The 14,273-nt window shown below is 43.5% G+C and overlaps 1 protein-coding gene and 1 long non-coding RNA gene across 3 annotated transcripts in view; both read right to left on the reverse strand.

Moving 5' to 3' along the window:
• Positions 1-2,325: 2,325 nt before the first annotated feature.
• On the reverse strand, positions 2,326-9,711 carry LOC148183851 (uncharacterized). 2 transcript variants are annotated; one of them, XR_015773169.1, is made up of 7 exons: positions 9,573-9,711; positions 9,376-9,465; positions 7,061-7,243; positions 5,908-5,990; positions 5,172-5,253; positions 3,079-3,105; positions 2,326-2,434 (listed from the first exon to the last, which is right to left on the reverse strand). It is a non-coding gene; the product is annotated as an uncharacterized LOC148183851 (long non-coding RNA). The 2 variants fall into 2 exon arrangements; XR_015773168.1 differs by having other exon boundaries at positions 7,061-7,256.
• A 4,401-nt stretch (positions 9,712-14,112) lies between these two features.
• OLA1 (Obg like ATPase 1) overlaps positions 14,113-14,273 on the reverse strand; it is a 94,849-nt gene continuing 94,688 nt past the window's right edge. The window contains exon 11 of the mRNA XM_005519809.3: positions 14,113-14,273. This exon is cut by the window's right edge and continues 362 nt beyond it. The gene's annotated coding sequence lies outside the window, so the exon portion shown is untranslated.

Here is a 14,273-nt window from a genome sequence, read left to right on the forward strand (position 1 = left end):
CAGCCCTCTGGAGAGCCAGGACACACACAGACATTGAAGCTGCCCCTGGCCCCCTGCAGCACTCATCACAAGCTGCTGCTAGTCCACAAATCAGATTTCGGATTTAATTTCTAAATACTCATGTTGGCCTGCCACCAGCATTTAAGATAGCCTTTTTTTTCCCCTTCTTCTATTAGTCTGCATCAAGCTGTTTTGTATTTTTACTCCTGAATTTTCTCAAAACTTTTAAGTATCCTGTATTACAGCTTAATCTGAGGGCCCAAACTTTCAATTTCAATATATTTTCCTAAATACAGACAGCTCGGGCATTACATGTTGTTAAAGTTTTACCAAGTATCTTGTACTCACCACTTACAAAGCTTCCATAAAGCATGCAGCTGTAATGAGCCAGCTTGCTTATCAGGCAAATATGAAAGAGGGTTTTTAAAATTAATATTTGTGAACCAAAGTCCATGCTCTGTGGATGGTGTGATTGCAGGAGCACACAGATGGCTGGTGTTTCACTTATTCCTAATCCTGCAAAGCAGAGGGCAGGTACAGGCATTTGTGTATACCCATCACTGAGCAAGCAGTTCACAGAGCTGACAAGGAAAGGAAAGCAGGGAAGAGACAGGGAGTTGCTGCTGACTCCTGCTGGGACTAGAGAAGAAAAAGGGGGCTGGAGTCCAACAGTCCATCTAAACAGCAGCTCCCATTCACAGAGCACGAGGTAACTTCCAGCCACTCCATTCCCAGCACATACTTTCCCGCATGGATGGGATCTAACAGGTGCCTCCAGCACAGCAGTCCCACATCTCAGGTTCACCAGCCCTTGGGAAGCTTGGCCAGGAGGAAAGGGATGATAGGACAATTGCAGGAGACTCTCACCTGGGTGGGGGTGAGCCACACTCCAGCACCCCTGGCACACCTTGTGTCCTCAGCTGGGCTGAATTCATGTTTAACAAATCCTCAGAGGAACCCCTACCCTTGAGGAGCCCCTCAAGCCGAGGAAGCAGAGGGAGCTCGAAGTTGTAGCCTGCACAGGAGTGAAAAGTGGGGTTTGCACCTGTGCAGCAAAGCCAAGCAAGATTCCTCTCTGCATGTGGCAATGACTCTAATGCTGGGCCCAAACCTTGGGTTTTAAACAAAGCCAAAAAGGAAAATTCTCTCCAGACATTCATAAGCCTCTTTAGAAAGGTTCAATCTAAAACAAACCACAAACCAGGCACCCTGCCATGGGACTGCACTGATTTAGCTGACCCCATATGTAATGGCAACCTGAGCAAGCTGTTAAATGCTGTAATGCAGCCCTCTGGCCCCTAAGGCAACCTCCTTGTGAATGCCAGAGGCAAATCTCTGCAAAAGCAAGCTTTCAATCTGGAAACACAAACTACCCTCCCATCTCATTAGAGAATCGAAGTATTCACTGGGACACTGCGAACAGTAAATTGAATGCCCAAGTTAGGGATAAGGGAGGCTGCGTCTCTCACTGCTGTGAGAGCACTCATGTTTGGGAAGTGTCCTTAAATAATAGTGGCAGCACTTGGTCACAGCACAGTCTGCCTTCTGCCTTTTAATTAAATACTGATACTGAGAGGCTGCGCTTCACACCACGTGCAACAGAGAATGCATTGGTTGTGAAAACCATCCCAGCTCACTGCACAGGAGGAGGCATCTGCTCCTCTTTCCATGGGAATTTATTAATTCTATACTGCATTGCGGTAGAGCAGATTCACCACCCAGTAGAAACAAGAAATAAAAAACACTCTTTCCTTAAAGCAAAGAGACCAAAACTGAAGCATGGGACTGAGTTAAAAAGCCCCAACATGCATTAACTTTGATGTATTTGATGCAGGAAATGACATGGTTTCTCTACCTACATTGCTATGAAATCTTAAGTGAAAGATTGCTTCCAGCAGAACACAATGATTAAATCTGAAGAAGTTTAAGAAAAATTAAGATTCCAAGGCCCAATTAATTTTCTGGTTAAGAAATCAAGATGGGTAAGGAATTGGGAGTGGCAGCTGAGTTGCAAGTCTTTCTTCCTTGATTGTGCTTCTGTATATAAAAGAAGCTTTAAAAACCAAGGTATGGGAGAGTAAAAGGCTGACCTTTGATGTATGTGATATGCCATAAACCAGAACCAGTCCTCCAGATTTCTGTTTGTCAGCTTTGCATTTATGAAACAGAAGCTGCCTTTGAATGTAGTTTAACATGATTACAGGTCTTTCTGTGACCAAAGTTCTCTCTTAAAGGGAGTATCCTACACATATTGCCCCTTTTTCTTCATAGAGTATAAGGAAAAAAGAAACTCTGAAAGGTTTGAGAGCCATTGCTTCCTACTTGCCTCTTTTTTCCTGGAATCTCAAACTCATGCAAAATCTTGTCCCTTTTTGCTAGAGAAATTTGTAGATCATTTTGGTTTCTCTGTGAAGGTAGAGAGGCTTCCTTGCTCCTATGGAAAAGGAGGAGAAAGACAGTTCCTCACAGGGAGAGCTTTGCTTATAAATGTACTAGTAACAACCATAACAATGAAACAGTCCAAATAAGAAACATTTCTGTGTGCTGAGCAAGGATATTGTGCACTTGGCAGAAGTGAGCCCATATCCTCCAGCCAGCCACAGAGCCTCGCAGAACAGATGTGCTGGTTCAGTGTTTAAAAACACACAACTGAAAAGCAAAACCCTTTCCAAGATCTCCTTTATGCATTAATAATAAAGCAGCATGTTATTTTCAAGGAATAGTGACTAGAAATCATTTCTGCAGAACCATGTTCCTAACAAAATCTAAACTTCCAGCTGAAAAATTTGACTACAAAGGGGGAAACCAGCCAAATTTACCCCTGTGATGAGGAGTTTGGGAGACTTCTCCGTGCCCAAACCAGCCACATGCAAATGCTAGAATAAGGCTTCACCTAAAAAACTGGGGGGAAATGGAAGTCACCCAGGAGTAAAGTCAACTATAACTGAGATTCCAATGTACTGCAGGGAGTGAAAACTGTCTAACCCCCTGAAGTTTGCAATCCTCATCTAAAGTACTGTATACTCCATAAGTAAAACCTCCTGCCCCAGAAATCCAAGGGAGGGTGAATGAACTCACTTGAAGGTTTGCCTCTTTGAAAAAGACCTAAGGAAAGAAAAAAAGGTCCATTTCAGGGCTCACAGAATAAGAGTATTTAGATACTCCTCCTTAAGAAAGGACCCAGACGCAAGCAAGGTTTGTGCCGTAGTTTAAATCCAGGTTCCCAGGAAAACTTGCTTACAGAAAGATGAGAAGATCAGAGGATCATTACTGCAGAGGATTCAGAGAAATTATCTCCTAATACACAGTTGAAGACAGAACTAGTCTTGGTGTCTCTTTGGCTTGAACCTCTACTGAAATTTAACGCTGACAAATCAAAAAGGGATATATCCAGAATTTGTAACCCTGATAAAAATGGGAAATCTGTATCATCTTAATCAAAGGATATGCCACCCTGAGCTGGATCTGTGTCTTGTCCCTTGGCCTCATATGACTCCTGTGTGCTAGAGGTTAAGGGTTTGTTAAAGAATATCGGTTTTGATTAAGTGTCACATATGGTGTAAAACATCCTCTTTATCACTGGCAGTGAAGGTTGGGGGCCAGACAGTGCCTTTTAGTGAGCTTCTAATATAAATTAGGTGTCTTAGGTAATGGGTGGTTTTCAGACAGGATTGATCTTTCTATGGTCCAGTGAAAGTAGGTGTGTTTGGTGAGATGTCACAAAAGCAGCTTCCTGGCACCTATACTAATGGGCTGGTTACCCCTTTTGGAGTAGGACTTGAAAAATATAGCACAGGAATTCCCCCCTTCCCCCTTCCTAACTTTTTCATTCTCTTGATGTAATGGGCAAAGGTCTATATATCCTTTACTCCTTTGGTATTTCAGTCCTTGTATTTGCAGTATCACTCAGTGAATCTTAAGCCACTCATCCTTTTAGTCACTTACACCTCCCTAAACTTGCATGAACTTAAAGATGAAGTGGTTATGAGTAGACTGGGTTACTTACTATTTTTATCAGTGTACAAACCTTTAAAGAAAAATGTATCAAGGACACCATCACCACCACAACCAAATGATTTCTATTCCCCATTAAGTCCTTCTTGGGAACTTTGATGGCACAGAAACCTAAGAAGAACTGTAGAGATGTTAAACCCTAAGTTCCCCTGCCTCAAAAACAAGAGCAAACATGCATTTCTATAGACATCAAAACGTGTCTGTATTTTCCTCTTTATGAAGCAGAAATTCTCTCAGCTTTGTGCAAAGAGTGGCATGATCAAAAGCACAAACTGAGAGCATGAGGTCCAGAAGCTGTAATGCAGAGTCTAACTATGGACCTCAGGTAAAGAGGGTATACACAAAATAAGCCTTTCCTTTATAGTTCATTGACATGTTGTAGTTAAAACTTTTCTGAAAAGTTTCCCTGGGTTTATGAAGGAGCAAAAGCATAAATGTTAGTATTGCAGGCTCATAAACTCAGCTGCTGAACAAAACCCTCAAATCTTTAAATATGCAAGAATATGTCACAAACATTTTAATATTTCATTGTGTTTCCAACATACCCACTCATCACTGGAGCACTGGTAAATAACAAATTAGATAAAAAATATTAAATTAAGATACAGAAATCTATGCTGATTATGGCCAGAATTCCTTGGACCACACTTTAACTAACTGGGATAACAAAGATGTAAAGCATGGTTACCCTTAATTTGTTTATAAAAATGTATTTGCCTTTAGGGAAAGATGGGCACATCAGTAGCTCCAAGCTCAGAGTAGTTTCACTGGATACAGTGAGATCATTATGATTAAAATTGCATTTGCCTGAAAACCAAAACAGAACTGGCCCTATATACGGCCTAGATGTCCTTTTAGGTTATTTCAGACATGAAGCATAAAAAGTCTGTTAGCGTGGGATACCTAGAAAGCATTTTCTCTCTCCTATCTTGGGACCTCTCCTGCTTATTTTTTCTTATTTGCTCATTGTTGTAATGAAGTAGCTTTGTCAAAGTGCTTTTTAATATCTGCCTTATTAGAGATACTTTCCAAAATATAGATTAGCTAGGTAAGGTTTGGGTATTTTGAATACCATCAGATGAAGGATGGTATTAAATGAAGGACTCTTTCCTACACCCCACTAGGGTGGGGACTCCTAAAAGAACCCGCATGCTTACCAGGCACTGGGATCCTCAGCCAGGCCCCCAGCAAGGCTCAAGCACCAAAATGCCTTTGGTCTCCTGCTGTGGCCTTTGAGCCCTAAAAAGAAAACAGATTTTATTTTGAAGGTGCCCACTGTGACTGTCAGGGGTAGTGTACTACTTGATTTCTCATGCATTTAAAGATACGTCGCAAGTAAAGACGTCTAGTGGAATACAAATAACATAAGTATTCTTACTGATTGCTAGAAATAATCCATGAGTACTTCTAAGATACAATCTGACATAGTATTAAATACAAGTCCTGCAAATAGACCTCCACTGCCTTTGAAAATAGAACCACTGATTTCAGAGTGAACATAGTCATCTCAGACCTACTGCAATGCCAATGCCCTTCCAAAACATTCCAGGAGCTTACTTAGAAGACAAAACCACATTTCTCAAGCCTATCTTATAGGCTTGAATCTCACATTATTCCTCATAGAAGAACTGAATAATGTTTCAAACCTGTAGTTTGCCAGAATAAGTCTTTTGCCCCTCAGAAACACTCCCAGTCCTGCAGGAAGAGTGGCACAGCAGCAGAGTCCCTGCAATGCTGAGCACCACTTAGCTTTGCCAATTTGCTGTCTCTGGGACCACTCAGGAGCACACAGGACACTTGTAAAAGCTGATGCCAGAAGCAGGGGAGGGAGGCAGAGCCACCGCAGCAGAAGAGCAATTAAATGCAGTTTGATACCTTATCCCTTCTACATACCCCTATAAATGGGCTCTCCTGCAGTCCTCACTAGTGCAAAATTGCTCTGTACGGAAGTGGCCCTTCCAGGGTCTGATGGTTTCCTATTTGTGAATGGAGGAGAGGAAAAATATGGCCCAAACCCCTTGAACTCTAAAGAGCAGGGCTGAAAAATTCAAAGGACAATTTTCATGAAATGAAGTGTTAAATTATTCAGCATTCTCCCTAAGCACAAGGCCCCCGATTACCACCCTGCACCCACTTTGGTTTTATTAATTTCTAATTCCTATTAGTCTTTCTCGGTCAGGTGGGAGAAGAGCGGGTTTCACGTTCTGTGGTACAGCACCTCCTCTGCTGTGGAGCCGAAGCAGAGGCTGTCCCCCGGCAGCCCTGGTGGCCCAGCCCAGTGCCCAGGTGCCCAGCCCGAAGCATCGCTGTGCACGAGGCCTTTCTGAGCTGCATTTCGGCACCTCGGCTCCTGCAGCTCCTCACGGTGCTTTCTGCCACGCCAGGCTTTGCCTGAAGCTCCCGTGGCTGCTGGTGACAGATGAGCCTGACAGCCTGCTCAGTCCAGGTGACTGAGCATTAGCTCGCCTGCGAGTGCAGGCGCTAAGTAAATCTCATTCCTAATCCAAATTGCTTTTGATAAGAACAAAAGCTGTGTGCAAATGAGTATTTCCATCTTATTTCAAATTCTAGGTTTCAACTGCAATATTAATGCTATTTTACAGTGTAATTTACTTGTAATAATATGTCATTATTGTCATTTTACAGTTTTCTCTTAAAGTAGTAAAGAAAATGTTTTAAAAGGCACAAATAGCTGGAGCACAAATCTCCATTCAGCCTAAGAATCTGTGCTCTCCCATCAGAATGGCACGTAATTGAAAACAATGACATCCCCAATGGGCTAAACACTCCAGTCATTAACTCATTTTTATTTTGGGATAAAAGGGTATGCTTACAGCTTTTTTCCCAAATAGTAAATATAAATTAAACATTTCTCTTTCTTTCCTGGAATGGCATCTGCCAGTGAAACCAGCAATGACCTCTAACTCCTTCCACAGGTGCATCCCAAACCAGCACCCGGTGTTAGACACAAACCTCTTCCAGGTGAAGAGCTTCCTGCAACACAGCACATAAATGGTGTTTGCAATAGCAGCAGTGTCCTTTTTACCTGGTGACAGGTTCCTGAGCAGCACGTGACTGCACTGCTGGCTTGGTAGGAATGGCAGAAAACTCAGGCAGCCTTCAGAGGCCAGGCTGTGTGCAAGGGGTGGAAGATGGCTTCACTTCATGGAGACAACGTATGTCACACACGTGACTGTAAACCAGCTGTGCTTCCATCCCTCCTACATATCTGTGGATGGAAACTGATGCACTTTAAGTACTCTTGAGGACTGAGAGAATCCATCAAAGACTGTCACAGACTTCCTGTCCTTCTCCAGGAGGATTCCCACCACTCTTCCCCCATCACAAAACTCCACAGACTGACGAGGTCAAGGCTATTTGAGATTCGATTGGTCAGGAGGGTGTAGGTTACACATCAATTGTCTCCTGCAGGCTGGGAGTTTATCCCAGCAGCAAATTTCATTGAGCAGCTGTGAGATTTACACCACATTTCCAAAAATACGTTTTCTCAGTGTGATCTCTGTCTGAATTCGGCAGAAAAATATTTAATGGCTGGCAAAACATTAGTAAATAAAAGCAGATCAAGATGATGTTGTTACAATAACAGATTACATTACTATTCCCTGTCCTCAGGAAAACCCTGATTAGACCAAGATCCTCATGGGGTCTTATGAATAAGTCAGGAAGGGGCTCTAATGACCCCGCGTGAGAGCGCGTGAGCTGCAGCACAGCCAGCGAGGTGCCAGGTGCCTCTCAGAAGCAGGCACTAGCCTGGATGACTAACAGCACTTATCACAGGGGGGTTGTTGATTTTCTTTAATAATTTGGGATAGATTTTCTGCTAATATAAACTGGTACTGCTCTGTTGAGGCCAGGAGAATGCTGTCAATTTATAACAGCAAAATCTGACCCTTAATCTATTCTTAATCCCTTTATTAGTCATTATCTTTTTGAAGAAGTGTACCCCAGTCTGAATACTCCCCACTACAGGGAAAAGCAACAGACTTTTCTTGTTAATCAGTGTATGGGAAACTCCAATAGCTGAAGTATCCTTCCACCTTTGCAAGTACACCTAGCATTGATTGCTGATCTTATATCTTGAAATGCAATAATTACTGAACTAAGAGAAAATTACTTTTTGCTTGTGAGTGTCAGGACAGCTCTGAATCCATGAATGACTCACCCTCAGGCACTGGTGTTTAATTTATGAGTTATTTATCTTCTTGCACACACCCCAGCACAAACAATTATACTTAGTAATTTGTTGATCTTATCAAGGCTGTTTGATGTTAGTATTGCTACCTCCAATAACACTTGTGCTTTGAAACTTAAACAGGATTTATAACCAAATTTGGATACTTCGCACATGATTCATATTACAGGGAAGTTTAACTCTTCAGCAACCAGAGGGTTTTGCATGCACTTTTCAAAGTGTCTTTCACTGCCAGATTTGGCAAAGTGTGCCTTCAGCAGCACGAGAGCCCCTGGTTAGAGCTAGTTCTGTTCTTCCACAGCATGGGTGAGTGTTCCTAGCACAGGACAAGAGAAGGGAGTGAGTTCTGGCCCAGAGCAGCAGCAGCAGCAGCAGCTCCATGCCCCCTGCCCATGCTTGGGGCCAGCTGCAGTGCCCTGGTGAGGTCAAACCCCACAGCATTCACATGCCAGTCTGCAGGGTCTTCCCTCAGAGCCTGTACTGCCACGCCTTGCTCCTGGGAATCCTTTTATGTGGGCAACAGCCTTCCTTGTTACTGAGCAAGAGCTTTATTAGCCTTTAAACTTGCTATAAATCAAGCCCTATGAGTCCCTTTGCACAGTGTAAGTGCCTCTGTGGTCAGGTGCAGGTACCAAACCTGGGGCTGGGTTCACCTCATGCTGCACTCTAGGGCCAGGCAGCTCCTCTGAGGCCATGGCCATGGGGTGAAGGTCCTCACAAATGGGCTTCCCAAATTGCCCCCATAAACCCTCCTCCCTCCCCCTTGCATGCTGCTGTGATCATTGTACCAAAACAGAGCACATGAACCTTGTATCAGAGCTACAAGTCGTGTAGGGATTTCACAGAATCACAGAATGGGCTGGGTTTGCAGAGACCTCAAAGATCGAATTTGAACCCCTGGCCTTGGGCAGGGACAAGTTCCATTACAGCGGGCTGCTCAAAGCTACACCCAGCCTAGCCTTGAACACTTCCAGGGATGAGGCATCCACAGCTTCCCGTGCCTCACCACCCTCACAATGAAAAATTTTTTCACAATATTCAATCCCAACCTCTTCCAGTTTAAAGCCGTTGTCCCTTGCTCTGTCCCTACATGCCCATCTAAAGAGTGATTTACCTCAGCTCTTTTAAAAGATTCCATGCTCAATTACCTTGAGGCCTGGTGATGCTGCCTGGGAGGGGTGGAGGGGCTCTGCCTGTGGCTGTGGTGAGGCTCTGCAGCCGGTGCTGGGCCTGGGTTACTGGGGATGAAAACATGGTCAACACGGAGCAGTACTTCTTCCATCCCCACTCTTGCCAAAATAGTCCTTAGTATGTTATTTATCTGTGTTTGGAGAAATCCCCTTACTCAATCCAAGCCTTTTCAATTCCCCTGTTGTGCAGAGTTCCTGCCCCTCAGAGCCCAGCAGTGCCAAAGCCAAAGCCCTTCTCCTCCCTCGACAGCAGCAGCAGCAGCAGCAGCAACTGCCAAGGGCAGGAAACCCCCGTGTTCCTGCTCAGCCAGCCCCAGGCTGCCAGGCACTGCCTTTCCGAGACTCAGGTGCATGTATTTTAACTTACACATCTCACACCCTCCTGCAACAGCTGCAGATTTGATTTGCTGTGTGGTTTATCGGTTTCCGTGCTGAGCACACACATTTTGCATGTAGATATGAAACGCTGCAGGCATTAACTGCGCAGAGCCACAATGAGCTCTGAGGGCAGCAGCGGCCCAGCCCCGGCTCCTGACAGCAAGCACTCACATGTAATGTTCCTCAACAGGCAACACACCGCCACACGTGTCTATTCCCATGGATCTGCAATGGGAACTACCAGTGCAGAGAAGCCGAGAAATAACTGCTCCAAAGACAGCCTTGAAATGCAAAATTTACTTTAAAACTTTCTAAGCCCAACCAGCACACCGCGATTTCAATCCACAGGGATACTGTGATGAATACCATTACTTCAGGTTTTTTTTTTAAAGCCTCCAGTGGTTTTCCTGTTTTAATTGAAGTGAAATTGTAGAATAGTGTAATCAAACATTTGGAATTAGTATGGGCAGACTAAAAGCTAAAAGAAGCAATTATTAGTTTTAAACAATTACAATTTTGTAATGACTTTCCCTGCTTCATTCTCCGCAAGTTGAATTTGTGAATGGAGAGAAATGGTAAAATTTAGCTAATATTGTTCAAACTGAAAACTTCACCAGACACACTGATCTTTCAAAAAGCAATGTTACTGTCCTATCCTGCAGCTGGTAGAATAAATGTTGTTTAAACCACTCAATGGAATGGAACATGCAGCATCCCTACCTCAGGAAGGACCAACAGAGCTGTGCAAGGGCAGCTTGAACAAGCCCGGCAGCCACAAGAGCACGAAGCACTGCACCAGGAACGCACCTCCCTGATGTTTGTGAAGCTACAAGGGTGATTTGCCAGCTTGCTGGAGCAGAGCAGGGAGAGGGGCAGAGTCACTGGGCTGGAAGCCTGGGGACACATGGCCTGAGCAGGGCTGTCCCCGCCCACAGCCAGCACCACGGGGCAACAGCATCAATAAAGTGCCAGGAGGTGTTCAGCAAAGCCACCCCAGCTGCAGTGCTGCCACTCCAGCTGCAAGCCTGTGCTGTGGGAAAGGAGGGAAGGAAAATACAGCATACAGCACAGTGTTTCCAAAGCAGGCACTCTGCCATACAGAGTGCTTGACAGGCCCTGTGGGCTGGGAAGAGATCAGGGTGAACTTGGGTGATGAAAGAGAAAAGGCAGACGGAAAACTGCAGCAGGTAAGAAAGGATCCTTCGGGAAAAGAAAATCCTTTAAAACAACTGTGGCAATTCTACCGATCTCTACAGGGCTGGACATAGTCAACAAAAGAACAAATAGACATGAACTTAAGACAATAGTTCTATATTTTATGTGGTATGTTAATCCACACAGAAAAGCCAAACCTGCTTCCCATGTGTTATTAGGAAATGCTTATTAGGACAGAAAACTGTATCTTACACATGAAGTATCTATGGGTACAAATAGTCTTCGAAAGTTAATTTTTTATGCTTTTTATGCTTCTTAATGGTTTGAAATGTCACATCTTGGGGTCCCCAAGCACATCACCTTGATATTGCTATTGATTCTGCCAAAAGCCAACAGCAGTAAGCCCTTGTGTACAGCCTTGTTTTTATTTGACCAGGAACATACCTTTAAAAGTGAGCCTCCTAACCCTACCTCTTCATAAACACACACACACACACACACACACAGTCCCTGCCTGCTCCAGACTGCACAGGACTCTCACAACAGGCAAACTGGCTACTCCTTAGGCATCTTAGAACAAACTGGTTCTCTTGAGACTGAAGTGGAAACTGCCTTCTTGACTCCTCATGGGACCAGCATGCCACCAGCCCAAGCAGCCCCTCATATACACACCATGGGAGCATCAGGGCCCCCAGCCAACTGCTTCACTCTCCAGATCTACTCCTACAGAGTAAACCTGAGGGGCAGTACAGGCACAGCCACTTTCACTGCCATCTCCACATCACTTTGGGACACTCTTTTGGTAGCTTGGAGGCTGGTAGCAGCCTTTTCCCTGTTCCATTAGTGTTTGTTTAATCCCAGAAACATGCCATCCATGTCACGGCTATTAGGCACTGAGGAACACCAAGTGAAGAGGAAGGGTTAATACTCCTCCCTTGCAAAATTCCCTACTTTCTGAATTTTGGAAGAGCAGTGCCTACAATGTTTTTTCATCCTCCAGCTGGAGAAACCTATCTCCTATCCACTGCCACTACCTCAGTGGCAGTGAAAAGTGTGCAGACAGATTTCACGATTTTTTTTCTAAATAGCAAATGAGAATAGAATGGATACATTGCACCAGGAGTACCCTGTGCAGGTTGAAATGCATAAATAATGTGTGCTTAGCTTAAATCACAATTCTATTTAAAATGGAGTGCTCTACATTTGCTACGTATATCTACAAGTTTTAAGGAGTTGTACATCTTGAATGCATAAACCTACTAAGGAGAACCATGGGCTGCACATATTTTACATGGCAGTTGTCACAAGTCATTTGTGACAGAAATAACAGCTTATCAGACTATTCTTTCTTTATTTTAATAAAGTTTGTGATTATTCTGGAATAATTTATTAGCTTCAGTAGTTAAAAGAACATAGTTAAACAGCTGAAGAGGTAACTATTCAGGCAAATTACTAAGCTGAAACATAAAAAATACATATTCGATAATGTTTTAAGATGTGGTAAACATTTTAAGTTAATTTTCTATATTCAGGATATTGTAGTAACTTCAAAGAACCCTGTCTACCATGAAGAACCTAGTCTGACTTTTATTTTTGTTTTTAGAACAGAGAGTTATCATGAAGTACACATAATGAAAGAGAAACTATTCAGGGCCATGGGAGCATTTTGGAAACCAGAACAAATTTCAGCCAGGACAAGAGATGTTTCAGTGGGTATTAGTTCAGTAAAGAGGTTACTTCTCTTTCAGCAGCACACATACTCCACTTCTCACTCACCTTTCATTGTGTCTAAAACCCAGCATGAGCCCTTCTCTGGTACTAGCACCTTGCTGACTTCCAAGAGAAATAGGTAGGCTCTGTTTTCTTTTGGATTTGACTTTTAACACAAGACTTGATGATCCTAATCTTTTCTCAATTATGTAATATCAAAATAATATCAGGAACAAACACTAGCCACACCAGGGAGATGATACAAAAGAGAATTTCAAAGATTCCAAAGCATCTGAAGCCCTAATTTCTGTTCTACAATACTGTCCCTGCTCCTGCCACCATGAAAAAAGGAGATGCTCTTTAAAACAAAATCAACAATTGTGTGTTGAACTCATCTGCCCTCCCTCTTTCTCTTTGGTGCAATTAAAGGCATGATGCCAACTTTTCAACAATGAGGCTCATGGCTCTGGCTGAAGCATGTCTTACTCTCCCAGAAATGAGCAATGATGCTCAAAGGTGGCATCTTGAGGGAATGTCTCAGAGCAGGATGCAGCCAGCACTCCCAGTGCCCTACACACAGCGGGGCAGAGGTGGTGGCAAGCTGCCTTTTCAAAGGTCACAGCTAGGGAATTTATCACCAGGACACAGGAGGCCTGGTACATCAACAAGCCACAGGTAACAACAGCACCTCTCCCAGCCTTGACCCCACTGAACCTGTAGCCGAAACCCCTGGCACATGGGCACCCAGACAAAGCCAGGCTGTTTTAAACACATTAAACATACTATGAGAAAGGGCAGTTCTACACCTCACATTAAAAGAACAAACTTGGCTTTATTTTTGCCAACATCTTATTTTTCTGTTACCCAGAGTGACCAGCTCACCTTCATGGTTAAAAAGTAAAGAGGGAAAAAGGTACTCCCTGAAACCTCATTTCAGCAGAACAACTTACCCATCCAGCACAATGTGACCTCTTCCTTTACAGCACTATCTGTGTCACTCTCCACTGGCCTCAAAACCAGAGTGGAGAGGACAACGCACAACGTCAGGTACTGCTGCTCCAGTCTGATTTATTAATTTCAAGGCAAGAGTGAAATGCTCTTTCAAAATTATTTGAATGAAAAAGCTTCAGTCTCATGATAACATGATTTTTCTCCATATATTTCCTCTCTCCAGTAAAAATCATTTATGCTGCCATCATTATTATCCTTAGCATCATCTTTCAGTGAATGTCCATCTACAAATTCATTAACTTTTTTGAGACAAATCACTGGCATCCTAATCTTCTGATTCCCATGAAAGACTCACTTTCAAGATACAATTGCAGCTGCCCCACACTGCCAGTTACTGTATCATACACGTCTTAAAATTCTGTAATCAGCATCCACCAGGTGCCGTATCGCATTCAGCACACCACAGTCAGTCAATACAGACATCCCCAAACACACCAAGGCTGGTTTTGTCAAATGTTTTATTGAGTGTAGACATCTGGAGTACTGTAAAACATGCATTATCTGTAGATTCAAAAAGGAGCAAGCCACATTGTCCTCACTGTCAAACGTGTCAGGCTTGGCATACATGATGGAGATTAATGAAGTATCATGAGAGTAATATG

The sequence above is a fragment of the Pseudopodoces humilis genome, chromosome 8, assembly GCF_049639895.1.
Source record: "Pseudopodoces humilis isolate 2021_Gansu_Grassland_sample_001 chromosome 8, ASM4963989v1, whole genome shotgun sequence".
In the NCBI taxonomy this organism is placed as follows: Eukaryota; Metazoa; Chordata; class Aves; order Passeriformes; family Paridae; genus Pseudopodoces; species Pseudopodoces humilis.